We start from the raw sequence: 9,022 nt of genomic DNA on the forward strand, positions 1-9,022 counted from the left end.
AAATGAGCCAGTACAGGGGAGCGAGCCCATAGTCTGCATTTCCAAAACTTCCCAGGTAAGGCTGACACTGCTGAAATCATGGCCAAATCAGCATGATAGAACCCCACTGTCCACTCCTGTGCCACACAGCAGTTGTGGATGTGGAGGAGTCGGGCTACCACTGGTCTTTCTCACCTGCACCAATGAATCCAAATCTGTATGTGGACTCAGCCCTGAAGACCACACCTCAGGCACTGGGTGGCCTCCTGGGAACCTTGCTACAGGATTTCCTATTGCAGAGCACTTTTGAGGCATTTGACAGCATTTAACAACTAAACAAATATTTACTGAGCCTAACTTGAAATCAGGGAGACAAGGCAGGCAAACAATGTCATTCTGGTTCACACTCTAATGACAAGAGGGACGGACAGGAATGATCATTACCGATGGAAAGACATACTCCAGAGGACCAAAAGTAACCAGGAGAGGGGGTCAGGAATGACATTTTTTAGAAGCTGACACTTGAGTAATGGCTTACAGAGTGAGAGTATGAAGATAGATGAGGAGCAACAGGATAAACCATCTAGCTGAAGGAACAGCAGCAGGTAGGGAAGGACCTGGCAGCTCAAGAAACTAGAGCCAGAGAGCCACAGGAAGGACAGGGGAGCACAGGGCGGTGCTTGTTCCTCAGGATAAAAGGGAGAAGAGGAATGAAGCTTTTTGCTTATTTGTTTTTGTTTCATAGTTTCAAGTCAGCCTGAAACTCCCTAAGAAGCTCAGCTTGGCCTCACACAATGCATCCTCTTGCCCCAGCCTCTCTCAGTGCTGGGAGAGCATACAGCACCAAGCAAGATTTCATAACTGGGTCTTGTTTTGAGAGTAATTAAAGACTTTGAAGGGTTTAAATCAGAAAATAGCCAGTAGCTGATCCCTTGGCTTCCTCAGGCAGGGACTGCAGTGCAGGTAAGAATGTTGACCCAAAGAAAGGGAACATTGCTGTAGGCTAGGCCAGAGTCACTGTCTGGATATCAAAGGCCAGAGGCACTGTCTAAATAGCAATGAGATGTGAGCAGATTTTCTTATATGGTTTTCAAAAGATATATGACAAGAAAGTGTTATGAATAGTTATATTGATTTGGATGTTCCTGTTAGTTTTTCATCACTGTAGTAAAGCATATGAGAAAAACTGAGGGAAGACATTTTGACTCATTGATGCAATGTTTCAGTCCATTCTGGGCAGAGCCCAGCAACTCACATCTCAGCAGGCAGGAAGCAGAGAGATAGGACCCTTCTCCAGAAGCTAGCAGGCCATCATCATTTTACCCTTCCATTTCATCAAGGTCTCCAGCCCTATGGAGTGATGTCACCATCACTCAGAGTGGCTTGGGAGCTTCAAGAAAGTGTGTATCAAAGAACTGAAGCAAACTTTAGACAAAAGGGATTGAAGTCCAGATGTCTGCTTTTCTTTCTTTATTTTTTCTTTTTGTATTTAAATTAGAAACAAGCTTCTTTTACATGTCAATATAAGTTCCCTCTCCCTCCCCTCCTCCCCTGCCCCCCACCAACCCCCTATCCCAACCCCTTTCTGCTCCACAGGGAGGGTGAGGCCTTCCATGGGGGATCCTCAAAGTCTGTCATCATTTGGAGCAGGGCCTAGACCCTCTCCAGTGTGTCTAGGCTGAGAGAGTCTCCCTCTATGTGGAGAGGGCTTCAAAAGTTCATTTGTGTACTAGGGGTAAATACTGATCCACTACCAGTGGCCCCATAGATTAACCAGACCTCGAAACTGACTTCCTCCTTCAGGAGGTCTGGAAGAGTCCTAGCTGGTTTCCCAGCTATCAGTCTGGGGTCCATGAGCAACCCCTTGCTCAGGTCAGCTGTTTCTGTGGGTTTCTCCAGCCTGGTCTTGATCCCTTTGCTCATCACTCCTCCCTCTCTGCAACTGGATTCCAGAGTTCAGCTTAGTGTTTAGCTGTGGGTGTCTGCTTCTGCTTCCATGAGCTACTGGATGAAGGCTCTAGGATGGCATATAAGGTAGTCATCAATCTCATTATTGAAGAAGGGCATATTAGGTAGCCCCTTGGCTATTGCTTAGAATGTTAGTTGGGGTCAATCTTTTAGATCTCTGGACATTTCCCTAGTGCCAGAATTCTCTTTAAACCTATGATGACTCCCTCTATGATGGTATCTCTTTTCTTGCTCTCCTCTATTCTTCCCCTGACTAGATCGTCCTGTTCCCGCATGTCCTCCTCTCCCCTCCTCTTCTCCCCTTCTCTTTCTTCTAACTCCCTCTCCCCTCCCCCATGCTCCCTATTAACTTAGGAGATCTTGTCCCTTTCCCCTTCTCCAGGGGACCATGTATGTCTTTTAGGGTCCTTCTTGTTTCCCAGCTTCTCTGGTGGTGTGGATTGTAGGCTGCTACTTCTTTGCTCTAGATCTAAAATCCATATATGAGCAAGTACATACCATTTTTATCTTTTTGTGACTGGGTTACCTCACTTAGGATGGTTTCTTTTAGATCTATCCATCTGCCTGCAAATTTCAAGATTCTCACCTCTGTGTAGAGTGCCTAGAGAGAGTCCACTGGCAGGGATATTTTTGGAAACTGAGGAAACCTGCAGGCTTTCTCAATTTGCTTTGGTCTAGAGGTTTGGCCAGCCTTACCAAATGCCCCAGGTAGTAAGCAGTGGTTGGGGGTGGCACACATTCTGAGAAGAAAATTAGAGTTTCCACATGAATGCTACATGTATTTGAGGGCATGAGAGAACATAGGATGGGACATGGGTTTTTAGAGGGACCATATGCTAAGATGAAGAAAATTAGGCTTGGAGCAGGGTAAATACATGAGCCTTGTCAGGTATCTGTGTCCAGTAAGCATTCTGAACTAGTGAGAGATGAAGGGAGTATCCTAGGTTGGCTCATCCACATCAATCACAGGGTGTCCTGTAGGCATGGGACAGAGTGCAAACTTCCAGCCACTGGCAATCTCTCTGACAGATCAGGGATCAGGCTGAGGATGACCTCACTATAAGAGGGCTGCCCCTGTGAACATCTAAACCAAAGAAAGCCCCGAGTCAGGATCTCAGTGAACTGGTAAACTGACAGGAATTACAATGAAAACCATGTTTTGTACATTCTGTTTCAGTTACCTCTAGAGTAGACAAGCAGACAGGAAGGGGACTCAGAGAAAGGAGGAGACAGCATAGGTGAGGTAAAAACTCAGCTCATACCAGAGCCTGAGTGTGAAACTCACTCTCTTGGTTCAGCCAGGTACTGAAGATCCAAACATCTACAGTCAGATATCTTGGAGACGAGATGTCCATAAACAAGAATAACCTATGACTCAAGTCTATATTTGCTGAGATGACGTTTTCAGATGCTCCAGGAGGCAGCTTAGCAGGGAGGTGGCAGGTGAGGTGGCAGGAACCTTGGACTCCCAGTGACAACAGATGCCTACTCTGGTGTGCTAGCATGGCTACTCCCTTCCTGACTCAACAAAATTTTCTGAGTTTTTGTTGTTGTTGTTTTGTTTTGTTTTTGTTTTTGTTTTGTCAGTTGTTTTTAACTACTAGAAAGGAAGCATTTTCAAGAGGTTGAAACCCAGCTTCTGTTATCAAACTAAGGCACAAGATAAGCATTCTTTCCCTGCACCTCATCCCGGAAGGTCTCAGGAGCACTCTGCTTTCCCTAACAAGAGTATGGGATTGCCTCCTATCTTCCAGCTCTGGTGCTACAAACACTCCAAAAGTACACCCACTTCCTTCCCTGGCCAGTACCAAGGTGGCAGGTATTCTCTGTCCATAGCTCTACCAAACACGAGCCCCAGAGATAAAGGGTCTTGACTGTTGAGCTGCCTGAGTTCCTGACAAGGTCTTTGTGGGAACTCACACGCAATTAAAAAGCTACAGATTATGTTTGTCAGTTGCCATTAGTAGGTGCATCTCCCAGACCCTTGCTCAAGTTAAACTAAAAAGTAACTAAAAGGGACTCCCCGAAGTCAGGAAAGATGGAAAGAATAAACAGTAATTATGGAGCAAGCAATGTCTGACATGTCATTATGGGCTTTGTGTGCATCCACACCCCTAATCCTTTGGATCAAAGTGGATCACAATGTCATGATGCTAAGTCTTATTCTAAACTACTTGCAGGAGAAAACCGAGGTTCTGAGTGGCCATGAAAACTGCCTTAGGATATAACCCAGTAAGAAAGAAATCACACCGCTGGGACAGAACTATTTGCATACACACAAGAATATTTTTCAAGGATTCCCTAGGTTTAAGAGGAAATAAATATCCTGGCATTGCAAACAACATGTACTTTTGTGTTCTATCTGATTCGTTCATCCCTCATTGAAGGTTTAATCCCTTATTGAGTTAATTTAATTATTTAATCCTTCAACAAAAGCTGGTATTTGCCAAGCACATTGATTTGTTCTAGAAGGGGAGAATAAGGAGATGAAAACTCATAACAGCAGGGGAAGAGGGCAAGTGTTGTGGAATATTAGTTGAAGACGTGCTACATTTGTTTATGTTACGGAACATTTGCTTAATTATGCAAAGATGTGTTGCATTCTTTCATGTTGAATTTGCTTAACTCTTCGAAGCTGTTACTTTGCCTGTCTAAAACACCTGATTGGTCTAATAAAAGTTGAATGATCAATAGCAAGGCAGGAGCAGGCAGGCAGAGAGGATAAACAGGAGGAGAAATCTTGGAAGAGAGGATTGAGGATCAAGAAAAGGAGGAGAGGAGGACTGCAGGAGCCACCCACCCAGCTATGGAGTAAGAAGTAAAGAAAGGTATATAGAAAGGTAAAATCCCAGAGGCAAAAGATATATGGGATAATTTAAGTTAAGAAAAGCTGGCTAGAAAATGCCAAGCTAAGACCAGGCATCCATAAGTAAGAGTAAGACTCCATGTATTTATTTGGGAACTGGGTGGTGGGCTCCCAAAGAGCAAAGAAAGAAAAACAAACAAAACAACAAAAAACAAAAAACAAAAACAAAAACAAAACAAAACAAAACAACAACAACAAAAAAAAAAACAACTACAAGCAAGGCATTTACTGCCACTGACTGCAAATGCTGTATCAAAAGATAATTCAAACTCCCATGGGATCAGCATAGGTGGAGGAGTAATGGCTTCTGTAATACATGATCAGAGAGAACACTGGTTTCTAAAGGTTAACAATATCAAAGGGCTAAGGATGCAGCTTAATTGGTTGCTCACGTGTGTAATATGCACGAAGTCCTGGGCTCCATCCCAACCACTCCATAGACAGAACATGGTGGCACCCATATAATCCCAGTGCTTGGGAGTGGAGGCAGAAGAATTGGAAGTTTGAGATTATCCTTGATTACATAGTGAGTTCAAGGCAAGCTTTGACTACATGAGACTCTATCTCACTATCAAAAATTAAAATCAAAAACAAACTTTGGACCAGCAAGAAGGGTTCTCTTACAATGGTGTCACTTCTTAGTAGGTATGGTGGCTTGAAAGAAAATGGTCCCCAAAGGGAGTGGCATTATTAGGACTTGTGGCTTTGTTGAAGTAGATATGGCCTTGTTGGAGGAAGTGTGTCAATGTGAGGGTGAGCTTTGAGGTCTTCTATGCTCAAGCTACACCCAGTGAGACAATTAGCTTCCTGTTACCTTCAGATCAAGATGTAGAACTCTCAGCTCCTTCTCTGGCATCTTGTCTGCCTGTATGTCACCATGTTTCTGCCATGATAATACATGGACCTCTGAAACTACAAGCTAGCCTGTTTTCCTTTATAAAAGTTGTCACGGTGTCTCTTCATAGCAATAGAAACTCTGACTAAGACAGTAGGTTTCCCTAAAGCAGTTTTCATAATCACCCAGAGCCTCAGTTTTTTCACGTGTTTGATACAGACAAGACTTAGTGTCACAATATCATGATCCAGTATTATTCACAGGATTAGAGATTCCAATGAACACAAATCTAGGAAAGATGCATGCCAAGCCTGATGACCTGAGTTTAGTCCCCAATGCCTCCAAAGTGGAAGGAGAGAACTGATTCTCATAAGTCTTGTGATCTTTGCATGCATACCAAGTCATATGCCTGCCCATGCATGTCCATTTGCATATAAATCAATTAGTTAATTAATTGTGTTTTTTTTTTTAAACATTGACCATATTTGGACCATGGAGATAGTTCAGTAGGTAAAAGGTTCTCCTGCAAGTGTAAGGGCCTGAGTTCAGATCCTCAGAACCACGTGAGATCTGGATGCTGTAGTATTTGCCTGTGATCCCTGCATTCCTACGCAAAATGGAGAGCTGGAAAGCAGAGATGGGATAATACCCAGAATTCTCCAGAGCAGCTAGCCTTGTGCATGCAGCAGCAGCAAACAATAGGAGCTTGGGTATTGGAACAGGACCAATACCCAAGATTGTTTTCTAAGTTTACATATGTGGCTCCAACATACATATCACAACACACAGTCACCCAGACGCACAGTTAGCCAAACCACCATTCCTATAGCCCTGTAAATTAATGAAGTACTTTCAACAATCTGGTAAGTCTTGATTCAAGAAAATTAGCAAATTGTAAGCAAAAAACAAAAACAAAACCAGAAACAGATAAAATCTTATGAGATATGTAAGAAAATAGAACATAAACGTCTTACATACATGAAAGGTGCTTTAAGAAATCCCAGATATCATACTTACTAAAAAAAAACTTTAAATCAGCTACTTAAAATATTCAAAGAACTAAAGGTAATAATCTGAGAAACTAAAGAAAAACGTGAAACTAATGTTCTATCTCGCACAGAATACCAATAAAAAGAAATTATAGAGTCAAATAGAAATTCTAAAGTTAAAAATAAACTTACTGAATGAAATATTTTTATTAACAAGCCTATGAATATAAAAAGTAAGAAAAAGAAAGCTGCCAAACTTGAAGATAGGTTATTGGATGCTTTTTAGAATGTAGAGCAAAAATAAAAAGGTTGAGCCCTTTGCAACACCATCAAGCATATCAGGATACACACTAGTAGCATCCCAGAAGGACAGAGGAGAGAGAAAGGAAAGATGTACCAGGCTTTTTCTTTTTGGCCACCAACCAGCTCCCAAGTCATGACACTGAGACTTATTAGTTGCGAATGCTCTGCCTACCTTAGGCTCATTTCTGGCTAGCTCTTTTAAATTAACCTGTTTTTCTTTATCTACCTTTTACCTTTTACCTACTTTTGTTTCCTTCTGTATATCTTACTTTCACTGCTGCTCATGTCTGTTTGCCTGGCAGCTACCTGGCTTCTTACCCTGGCATGTTCCTCTCTTTTTCCTTTGTTCTTTTCTCCTTCTCACTGTTCTTCTTGACCTTAGATTCCTCCTCCTATTTATTCTCTCTGCCAACCAACCCCATCCACCCTTCTCCTGCCTAGTTATTGGCCCATTCAGCTCTTTATTAGACCAATCAGGTGCCTTAGGCAGGCAAGGTGAAACAAATGCAGCAAAATCAAAAGTAAGACACCTTTACACATTCAAAGTAATATTCTGCAGCAAAAACAAATGCAACACATCTTTGCATAGCTAAAATAATACTCCGCAACAGAAAAAAGATTTAAATAAATAATGACCAATGATTCTTTTAGAAAAACATTGATGAGCCGGGAGTTGGTGGTGCATGCCTTTAATCGCAGCACTCTGGGGGCAGAGTGGATCTCTGTGAATTCAAGGCCAGCCTGGTCTACCGAGCGAGTTCCAGGACAGGCTCCAGAACAATACAGAGAACCCCTGTTTCAGGGGAAAAAAGAGAAAGAAAAACATTGATGTGCACATATAGAAAAGTCCATGGGCTCCAAGAAGGAATAAAACTAAATGATCCAACTCGCCAAAGAATAATCAGTGTCTCAAAGCAAAAGACCAGCCAAATATTGAAAGCAGCAATTTATCACATGAGTGTGTTCAATTCAGTTAACAGCTGACCTTCCAACAAAAGCCACAGAGGCAGAAAACAGTGAAATGACTTTGTAAATACAATGAAAAAGGTTAAAAACAGAAACCAAAGGCAGTCTGGAGATATGGCTCAACAGGTAAGAGAATTTGGTATGCAATCACTAGCAGCGATGTAAAAGATCACAAATAGTCATGTGCACACTGCTGTAGCCCCATTGTGTAGGGGAACCTGTAGCCACACCTGCTTTAGAGTTTCTGTATTGTATCAAGAAGCCAATTGATGTAATAAGAATAATAGATGAATTCGGGGGCTGTCTTTGTCTTTTCTTGGATCTTTCTTTCAAGGTATATACCCTCTCATAATCTCCCATGGTTGCCTTTCTCAGTATGTGTACATCACAAGCAAACATTTCTCTGCTAACTGTTTATGTTTGAGTCCCACACAGCCAATGAAGACTTGCCTGACAGCAATCCCTAGACACCCCGGAAAGAAAATGGGCCACACCTCCTCGACTGTACTGGATCCAACTTGCTCCATTTCAACTGACACTCCCGCCAGAGTTTCAGGTACTGACTTCAATCAAGTTGAGGATTTCAAGCGAGATCTTCAATCAAGCAAACCCCATCTAACATAGACTGGATACAATTCATTCAAGTCTTTCACTATACTAACATTTTCTTCCTACAGGACCCCACAAGGATGTCATCGTCCCATTTCAGCAGGAAGTAACTTGGAGGATGCTACGCCCCCCTTCCCCCATTGTTGTCACTTAGGATAGTGTATATACCTAGTTAGGGATAGCTTCCTATTGTTTATGGTTGGGATTGGAAGGAGGTGTTCAGGCTTGGACACCTCTTTCAGATGACTTTAGGGTTTAGTTAAAATAGATAGTTAGGATGTGACATCAGCAGATTGTTGTTTCTTCTTATATTTCACCTTTATGATTGTTAATTGGATACTTTACACTGTTAAGTTTTAATCCTCTTTTAGACTAAAAGGGGAATTGTAGGGGAGCCTGTAGCCACACCTGCTTAGGGGCTGCCTAAAGGTGTGCCTGACCATGCCCGCTCGTGGGTGACGGTAGAGAGAAAGGTTCAGGTGGCTGGGTTTTCACTTTCGGTTTCAT

The sequence above is a fragment of the Cricetulus griseus genome (assembly GCF_003668045.3).
Source record: "Cricetulus griseus strain 17A/GY chromosome 1 unlocalized genomic scaffold, alternate assembly CriGri-PICRH-1.0 chr1_1, whole genome shotgun sequence".
Classification (NCBI taxonomy): domain Eukaryota; kingdom Metazoa; phylum Chordata; class Mammalia; order Rodentia; family Cricetidae; genus Cricetulus; species Cricetulus griseus.